Consider the following 9787-nt stretch of genomic DNA (forward strand, 5'->3'; position numbering starts at 1 on the left):
TCATAAACGTCTAAAAAAAAAGTGTGCAGCAAATAACGTTAAAAATATTTCAGATAACTGTTATCCTTTATCAGTATATGTTGCCGATACAAAATGACATCGTTAAATTAGTGAAAATCAAAAATGATTAAAACCCAAACCTTGTGCGTAATGTGTAAACAAACGCTGATCGTATTTTGGCAGATGAAAAATCATTTGAGTAGATCACTTGAATTAAAGTAAAGGTTGAATGAATGCGACCCATGAAATAGTATAAAATGATAAGCTCCGATACATAACTAAGTTGTTGTGCAAGAACGAATCATTTGAGATGTCACTTATATTCACTTCGTATGAATGCTATTAGGTGTATGACTTCATCTCAGAAAGAAGGTGATTAGACGCCACATATTTCTTACATATTTTTGCAGATAATAATTAAAAAATTTGCGATTTTAAAACTTTAATATTAACAATTGAGAGAAGTATTAACAATACACTATAATCCCATGAAATGCATAGGTTTCTCGTTACATTGAAGACCTGTTGGTGACCTTCTGCTGTTGTTTTTTTCTATGGTCGGGTTGTTGTCCTTTGGCACATTCCCCATTTCCATTCTCAATTTTATAGGTGTTGATTATGGACATTTGACAAATATATTTCGAGCTATATATTTACTATAAAATCGACTTCTTTACCATCAAATCTTGAGCCGTATGACAAATATACAATTGCAGATAGATTCAAATACGGAGTTTTTCCAACTTAATAATTTCTGCAGAATGTTGTGTTTAGGTTAAACTTTTAGGTTTCGAAATAATCATAACACGCAAATAGTGCATTTAAGGATCTGTAATAATACAACTTTTTTGCTGTTTTGTATTTAATTTTATAAATTATAAATTAAATGAAAGGGACAATCAAATTTTTAGCCAAAAACGCTTCTGTTCGTCATGAATAATCTGATTATAATTAATGCACGTCTATAATAAAAGTAAGAACAATCTAGTATCAGCAAAGAGAAAGGGGAAACTTTCAGGCTGCACGAGGCACATTTAATAATCGTATCTGGCTCGTTTACTTTTTATAAAATTTTGTCAATTTTAACTTTGACACTGATTATTAAAATTAAAAAAAACTTGAATAAACGTACTTTGTCGAAAAAGGTTCATCTGATATAAAAAAAAGTTTATTTAACATTAATTTTGATTATTGAGAAGCTAAATATTTTCTTATCAGTTGAACGTGATACAAACGTTCATCTTATTTTTGCAGAGTTATCTGCCTGTACTGGTTTGTACCACCTGACCTTTAATAGGAAATAATCCACAAAGTACATAAATATTCCTAAATAAATCATTAAATACATTCACTTCAAAATTCTTGAAAAGAACAATACAAACAGCGAATGTGTTCAAACAAAATATTTTTAAATACTCCCTTTAACCTTGAAATATGGAGTCACATTTATATGATCCATTAAAATGATATCATCTATTCTGGACGTTCTTCTGTTCCTGATGTATCAGTGTTTCCTCTCTTCAATTCAGATTTCAGGAAATGAGGCTTGTATAGGGTATATTGGGATACGGGATATTTGCCATTTTAATTTTAGGGATATGGGATATTTGTCCTAAAAGTAAATGGGATATAGGATATTGATGAATTTATAAGGATATTGAATTTTTAACATGACAAAAAATAAGTGGAATTTAAAAGTTAAGTACAGAAATATTTACATCTAACTTGATAAAATTGCCCCAAAAAGTTTAATATTAAAGGTCATTTTAGTGCTTTGTTGATTTTAATTGAGTTTATGGTCGTTTTATTTAAAGGTCATTCAAACCCAAGCGAAAAGTATTGATCTATTTTCGATATTTATATGCTCATATGTACTGATAATTTTAAAAGTATTTGTTTTGCTTTCCATACTTCGTTCCTTATTGTTAATTTTCCTTTTTTGGATGGTGATGTTCCTTTGGCACTATCTTACGGTGTTTGTATATAACAACACCTCTGCTATGCCCGTGTCTGTTGTAACGTTTTCGATATTAATGAACGAAATCTATGTATTATTTCGTTACCACAAGGCACTTAAAATCTTTACTTAATTCTAGATTAGGTTTTGAAGTTTGGTTCTACCTGTAGAAAACTTATTTCAAACGGTATAGCACATCCTCATTTTTACGGAGATGTTGTTTACCATGCCATTGGATGCTGGATGTGTAACGATTGATAATTTAGACTCAGATGCATTACTTTTTATTAGTTGTAATTGGCTTTGAACTAGCTGTCAGTAACTGGGAGTACTCTCAGATCTGTACTTAGTGTTTTTTTGTTGATGGGATGTATAAGTACTCGGTCACGTCCACTCTCTGTTTTTGTTAAATGTATTTCTATTTGTATCCATCTGATGAGTTAAGCCTTTTTCAACTGATTTGTATAGTTCGTTCTTATGTTGTACTGTTACACCACTGTCCCAGGTTAAGGGGAGGGTTGGGATCCCGCTAACATGTTTAACCTCGCCACATTCTGTATGTATGTGCCTGTCCAAAGTCAGGAGTCTTTAATTCAGTGGTTGTCGTTTGTTGCTGTGTTACATATTTATTTTTGTTCATTTTTGTTATACATAAATTAGGCCGTTAGTTTTCTCGTTTGGATTGTTCTACATTTGTCATTTCAGGACCTTTTATAGCTAACTATGCGGTATGAGCTTTGTGCATTGTTGAAGGTCGTACGGTGACCTATAGTTGTTAATTTTGTGTCACATGGTCTCTTGTGAAGAGTTGTCTCATTGGCAATCATACCACATCTTTTTTATATTATATTCTCATATGCATGGATAATTTTCTTAAAATAATCATAGATTTTTGTAAGATGTATCCATCTAATAAGTTAAGCCTTATTGTTGTCAGTGTTTTTATTTGTTTTGATGCTTTATATGATACAGGATATTTTCTAGTGTTTTACCTCTTATTTTTTACGTGGCGAGGATCTTCAAAGGTTTCCACGTTTCACAGATTACTCTGATGTGCAACGGCTGTTTTGCCTGACAAGCTGGGGCCGAGGCGTCTGTCAGAGCACGTCCCATATCAAAAAGTAGATATTTCGCCGTATAAACTATGTTAATAACGAATAATTACTAAATACATGTAATCAATGTAAATTCATATATTTTCTTTCTATTACTGGTGTTGTGAGGAAGGAAATTTAAAAAAGTAACAAAAATATTGGGATCTATGTAATTCATAAAGATCAAGATCACAGAGTCAAAAGTTGTGTTATTTCTTTGCAAAGCAAGGGCTGTGCTCTGACGATATGGACGTGCTCTGACGTCCCACAGTCTCAGCTTGTCTGGTAAAACAGCCGTTGGATGTTAGAGCAATCTCGGACAAGAAACAGGGTTGAGTCCTTCTGTTCTTTCCAGGTTAACGTGTAGGATGAAGTTTCTTATCAATGAAAGAAGAATGCTATCAAAATGAAATTTTACAGTCAAATGCATCACGGTTTGAAGAATTAGAAAACAATCTGAAATTAGATCCTTTACACTAAATTTATCGTTTAAGATCACATAAAAAGAGTTTGTTATACAAGGCTCTAAGATGGAACACTTCATCTTTTGTACACATATGTTCTTATTCAACACTGGAAGTATGCACTGTAAATTTCCATAAACACAGTTTGTTTTCCCAGTCAAAATTGTTGACGTTGTGATGATGAGGAAAAAAATGGGCTTGGGAATGAATTTATAATGATTTTTTGGGATATTTCAAAATAGTGTTAGGGATATGAGATATTTGTAAAAAATATTTATTGGGATATCATGGGTAAACATTATAAGGATACGGGATATTGGGATAAAAACTTAATGGGATATGGGATATTGATACCTTGATACCCCCCTAAACAAGCCTCGGAAATGAATAAGTGACATTAGATCTATGATAACGACACACAGGATGACTGAAACAATGAAGACTATTCCAAGAATACCAATAGACTGAGAAGACTTTCTCTATATATTATACATTGACCAACTTTTTATTGGCAAACAATAAAAACAAAAGTATGCGTTTTCTCGCAAATAATTGGTTGTAAATAAGCTAGTCATGGATACCGTGTGTATGATAGAGACACGTTCATACTATAAGTTTAAATTTGTACTAATGCATGTGCTGTTTGACATTTTGGACAAAGCATGAGAGCTCTAGAAGAAATATATCTTACTTCACTTTATTCACTCTTATATGTACCATAAACAAAAACGCATTTACATAATGTCATCTATCGATAAACTCTATAGAAAAAACAAAGATCATAATATATAGGTACTAGGTTTTGTAGTTGTTGTTGGTGTAGTTAGCATTGTTGAAACAGATGTAGTTCCAGGATTTTGAGTTGTAGTGGACGTCGTTAAGGCAGATGTTGTACCAGCATTTTTGATTGAAGTGGTCATCGTTAAAAGAGATGTAGTTCGAGGATTTTGAGTTGTAGCGGACGTCGTTGAAGTAGAGGTAGTTCCAGGATTTTGAGTTGTAGTGGTTATCAAAGATGGATCTGTAGTTAGGTTAATTAAAGTAAAACAAATACAAACTTTTCAATAGATAAATAGCACACAAGTGAGAATCGAGTCATATGTTGATAAATGAATGATACCTTAATAGTGAGTAGAAAAGAAAAGAAACAAAACATTCTGCACTCCATATGACATTAGTTAAAACAAATAAAGCCCGAAAAAATTAAAAAATATAAAATAAAAATAGAAGGCTATAATCAACTAGTGGCTAATAATTAAGTAGGCAAAAGTTGTGTTGTCAGACTCAATACAGTGGTAGAATCTATATCTGTCACACATGCATCGTACGTTATATTGTTGTATATTCTTATTTTCTCTTTGACTATTTAACTATTTCATTATTTTTTGTTATTTATTATAGGATTAAACACATTTTTTCTAGAGGTTATTGATGTGTAAACCGGGGCGATTAACTCACAAACTGAATAAAAGTCCGAAGGACTTTTATGTTGAGTTTGTGAGCAAGAACCCCGGTTTACACATCAATAACCTCTAGAAAAAATGTGTTTAATCCTTATAATTCTTCAGACAAACATTTGTGATATTTAATAAACATTTTTTTTGTTGATGGCTACTATATATATTTACCATCAAAAGCACAATGGCAAGTCGTAACTAAGGAGTACGCCGCCATCTTGACTTTCTAAAAACCATAAATGTCCGATAAATACAACGGAATCTTAAATGAAATAGCACCTACCTCAAACACTTCATTTTAATTAAATGTTACCCGAATTCGAAGCGTACACGTAACGAAATAATCATCCCCTTGAAAATTTCCATTCGTATGACGTCGCGTTTTGCCATGACGTAAATTCGCCAAATCCTTCATGAAATTTCGCGGTATTTTATTAAATTTTATTATTTCTTTTTTTGTTATATATGCACTAGGATAGTCACAACTGTTATGCAATTGTTTTTAAATCTCAATTTGCTGAAAATCCGGGATCACTGCAAGCTTGTGTATCGCGCATGAATAGATTACAAAAGTAGTTTCGGAAACATGGTTTATCGAAGTGTAAACTTAGAGAAAAATTCTAATTGACCAATCCAATTCAAGTATTTATAGATATGCAAATCATATAAGAAGTATATCATTTTGAACTATTCAAGATACTAGTATTAGTATATATACAAAAAACATATTATCTTTAACAATGATTATGGATATAAAATAAGAGTAACTAGTGACCAAAAGAAAACACTTTTGAAATCAAACATATCGATCATACCTGGACATTCATCCAAAAAGATTGAATGGGGAAAATTCGCTTCCCTACAGTTAACAATGTCTGAAAAAAATGTTAAAGAAAACTGGATGCTTTGATTATGTCATACGTATAATATTCATTTTGTTTCGACTGCCAACCAGTTAATAAATTTAGATGTTAGAAATGAATAAACACGACGCATGCCAGATGTGGCGCAGGATCTGCTTACCCTTCCGGAGCACCTGCGATCACCCCCATTTTTGGTGGGGTTCGTGTTGCCCAGTCTTTAGTTTTCTAAGTTGTGTACTATTACTTGTCTGTTTGGTTTTTTTCCCATCTTTAAACATGGCGTTGTCAGTTTATTTTCAATTTTTTTTAGTTTGATTGTTCCTCTGGTATATTTCGCTCCTCTTGACTACAAATGACTTTTTCATCTGCCATCATACATATGTGTCATCTATTAGCGACTTGCTGTTTATAGGTTAACAAATATTCAATAGATTACTTCCTAACCAATGACGTCTTCGTAATCACAGGGGTTGTACAGAGATTACTTCCTATCCAATGATGCTTTATTAATCATAGGAGTTGTACAGAGATTACTTCCTAACCAATGATGTTTTATTAATTACAGGGGTTGTACAGAGATTACTACCTCACCAATGATGTTTTCGTAATCACAGGAGTTGTACAGAGATTACTTCCTAACCAATGATGTTTTATTAATTACAGGGGTTGTACAGAGATTACTACCTCACCAATGATGTTTTCGTAATCACAGGAGTTGTACAGAGATTACTTCCTTAGAAATGATGTTTTATAAATTACAGGGGTTGTATAACGGTTACTTCCTAACCAATGATGTTTTCGTAATCACAGGTGTTGTAAAGAGATTACTTCCTAAGCAATGATGTTTTAATAATCATACGGGTTGTACAGAGATTACTTCCTATCCAATAATGCTTTATCAATCATAGGAGTTGTACAGAGATTACTTCCTAACCAATGATGTTTTCGGAATCACAGGGGTTGTACAGAGATTACTTCCTAACCAATGATGTTTTATTAATCATACGGGTTGTACAGAGATTACTTCCTAACCAATGATGTTTTATTGATCACAGGATAGGGGTCGTATAAAGGTTACTTCCTAATCAATGATGTTTTCGTAATCACAGGTGTTGTACAGAGATTACTTCCTAACCAATGATGTTTGATCAATCACAGGGGTTGTACAGAGATTACCTCCTATCCAATGATGCTTTATCAATCATAGCAGTTGTACAGAGATTACTTCCTAACCAATGATGTTTTCGTAATCACAGGGGTTGTACAGAGATTACTTCCTAACCAATGATGTTTTATTAATCACATGGGTTGTACAGAGATTACTTCCTAACCAATGATGTTTTATTAATCACAGGGATTGTACAGAGATTACTTTCTAATCAATGATGTTTTCTTAATCACAGGGGTTGTACAGAGATTACTTCCTAACCAATGATGGTTTATTAATCACAGGGGTTGTACAGAAATTACTTCCTAACCAATGATGTTTTATTAATCACAGCAGTTGTACAGAGATTACTTCCTAAGAAATGATGTTTTATTAATCACAGGGGGTTGTACAGAGATTACTTCCTAACCAATGATGTTTTATTAATCACAGGGGTTGTACAGAGATTACTTCCTAACCAATGATGTTTCATTAATCACAAGGGTTGTACAGAGATTACTTCCTAACCAATGATGGTTTATTAATCACAGGGGTTGTACAGAAATTACTTCCTAACCAATGACGTTTTATTAATCACAGCAGTTGTACAGAGATTACTTCATAAGAAATGATGTTTTATTAATCACAGGGGTCGTACAGAGATTACTTCCTAATCAATGATGTTTTATTAATCACAGGAGTTGTACAGAGATTACTTCCTAACCAATGATGTTTCATTAATCACAAGGGTTGAACAGAGATTACTTCCTAACCAATGATGGTTTATTAATCACAGGGGTTGTACAGAAATTACTTCCTAACCAATGATGTTTTATTAATCACAGCAGTTGTAAAGAGATTACTTCCTAAGAAATGATGTTTTATTAATCACATGGGTTGTACAGAGATTACTTCCTAACCAATGATGTTTTATTACTCACAAGGGTTGTACAGAGATTACTTCCTAACCAATGATGTTTTATTACTCACAAGGGTTGTACAGAGATTACTTCCTAACCAATGATGTTTTATTACTCACAGGGGTTGCACAGAGATTACTTCCTAACCAATGATGTTTTATTACTCACAGGGATTGTACAGAGATTACTTCCTAAACAATGATGTTTTATTAATCACAGGCGTTGTACAGAAATTACTTCCTAACCAATGATGTTTTATTACTCACAGGGATTGTACAGAGATTACTTCCTAAACAATGATGTTTAATTAATCACAGGGGTTGTACAGAGATTACTTCCTAACCAATGATGTTTTATTACTCACAGGGATTGTACAGAGATTACTTCCTAAACAATGATGTTTTATTAATCACAGGGGTTGTACAGAGATTACTTCCTAACCAATGATGTTTTATTACTCACAGGGATTGTACAGAGATTACTTCCTAACCAATGATGTTTTATTACTCACATGGGTTGTACAGAGATTACTTCCTAACCAATGATGTTTTATTACTCACAGGGGTTGTATAAAGGCTACTTCTAAGATACTCACAAGGGCTGTACAGAGATTACTTCATACACACTTATGTTTTCTTAAACACAAGGGTTGTACAGAGATTTTTTCATACACACTTGTTTTCTTATAAATTAGGTTGATTTGGGGGGCAAATGTGGACCAATCAATTGCTTTTTAGGGGTTATAGTCTAAAGACTTATATGTGCTCAATTAAGAAAGCATTTTCAATATGTTTCAGAAATGCAAGGTTAAAAGGAAACACAATTGCCTTTTACAAGACAAATTTCCGTATAGTAAAATAGTAATAAAATATAATCTACATTGTTTTGAATGCAACGAAGAGAAGTCTTGCATTGATGACTAGACACTGTTTAAGGAACCACCATGATACCTTTAAAAGCGAAGACAAACACAAAGTTCACATCGTGTCCTAATTATCAATAATAGTACTTGTAACAATACCTTCTGTTGGATTTTGTTTCTGTCTATTAGATGTTATGATATAAATATTCACCCATTATACACATGAACAGATAATATTATAAATTCAAATTTCAAGTTCTTTATTTCCTAATCACAGGGCCCTTTCAGGCATTACCAAATTTAGCACGATCATTCACACTTTTTGCCAATCCTTTTCAATTCGCTCGCTCTGAATATGTTAATTAGATACAGTACTTTAGAACATACACAAAAGTCATTAATCACATGAGTATTTATCATATAATTACACCTTATGTAAGAATCCGGGGTTTTGATTGGTTAATAGCCAGTGTATTTTTCACCAATTTACTGTTATCAAATGAATATCGTTCATTTTTAACGCCGCCGGGGTATTTGCTAAAAGGATATGCCTTTTTTACCCTCTCTGCCGTGGTATTTGCCAAAAAAAACTCTATCCGACTGGACGCTTGTAACGTCACGATCATCAATGCGTTTTAGTACATTAACATTCGGTGTAATTAAACAGATATATCATGTTATTGAGGGGTATTTGCGAAAAATACCAGTCTTGAGAATGAATTTCCCTCGCCTTACGGCTCGTGAAATTTAACATTCTCTCGACTGGCATTTTTCGCAAATACCCCTCCTTAACATGATATATCTGTTCATAAGTTCAGAAAGTGAATAAAGAGAGATAACTCAGATTGTTGAAATAAACCTTTTCGTTTTGACAGGTAGATGGTTATTATGATTGAGCACAATTATGCTGTTTTCTTTCCGCAAAATTAAGCATTTAAAAAACACACACAATAAAGATAAAAATGTGTTGTCTTCGTTTATCATGATCCATTTAAACAGGTTAGTTGTATTTAGATATTTTAC

The sequence above is a fragment of the Mytilus edulis genome, chromosome 10 (genome assembly GCF_963676685.1).
Source record: "Mytilus edulis chromosome 10, xbMytEdul2.2, whole genome shotgun sequence".
NCBI lineage: Eukaryota > Metazoa > Mollusca > Bivalvia > Mytilida > Mytilidae > Mytilus > Mytilus edulis.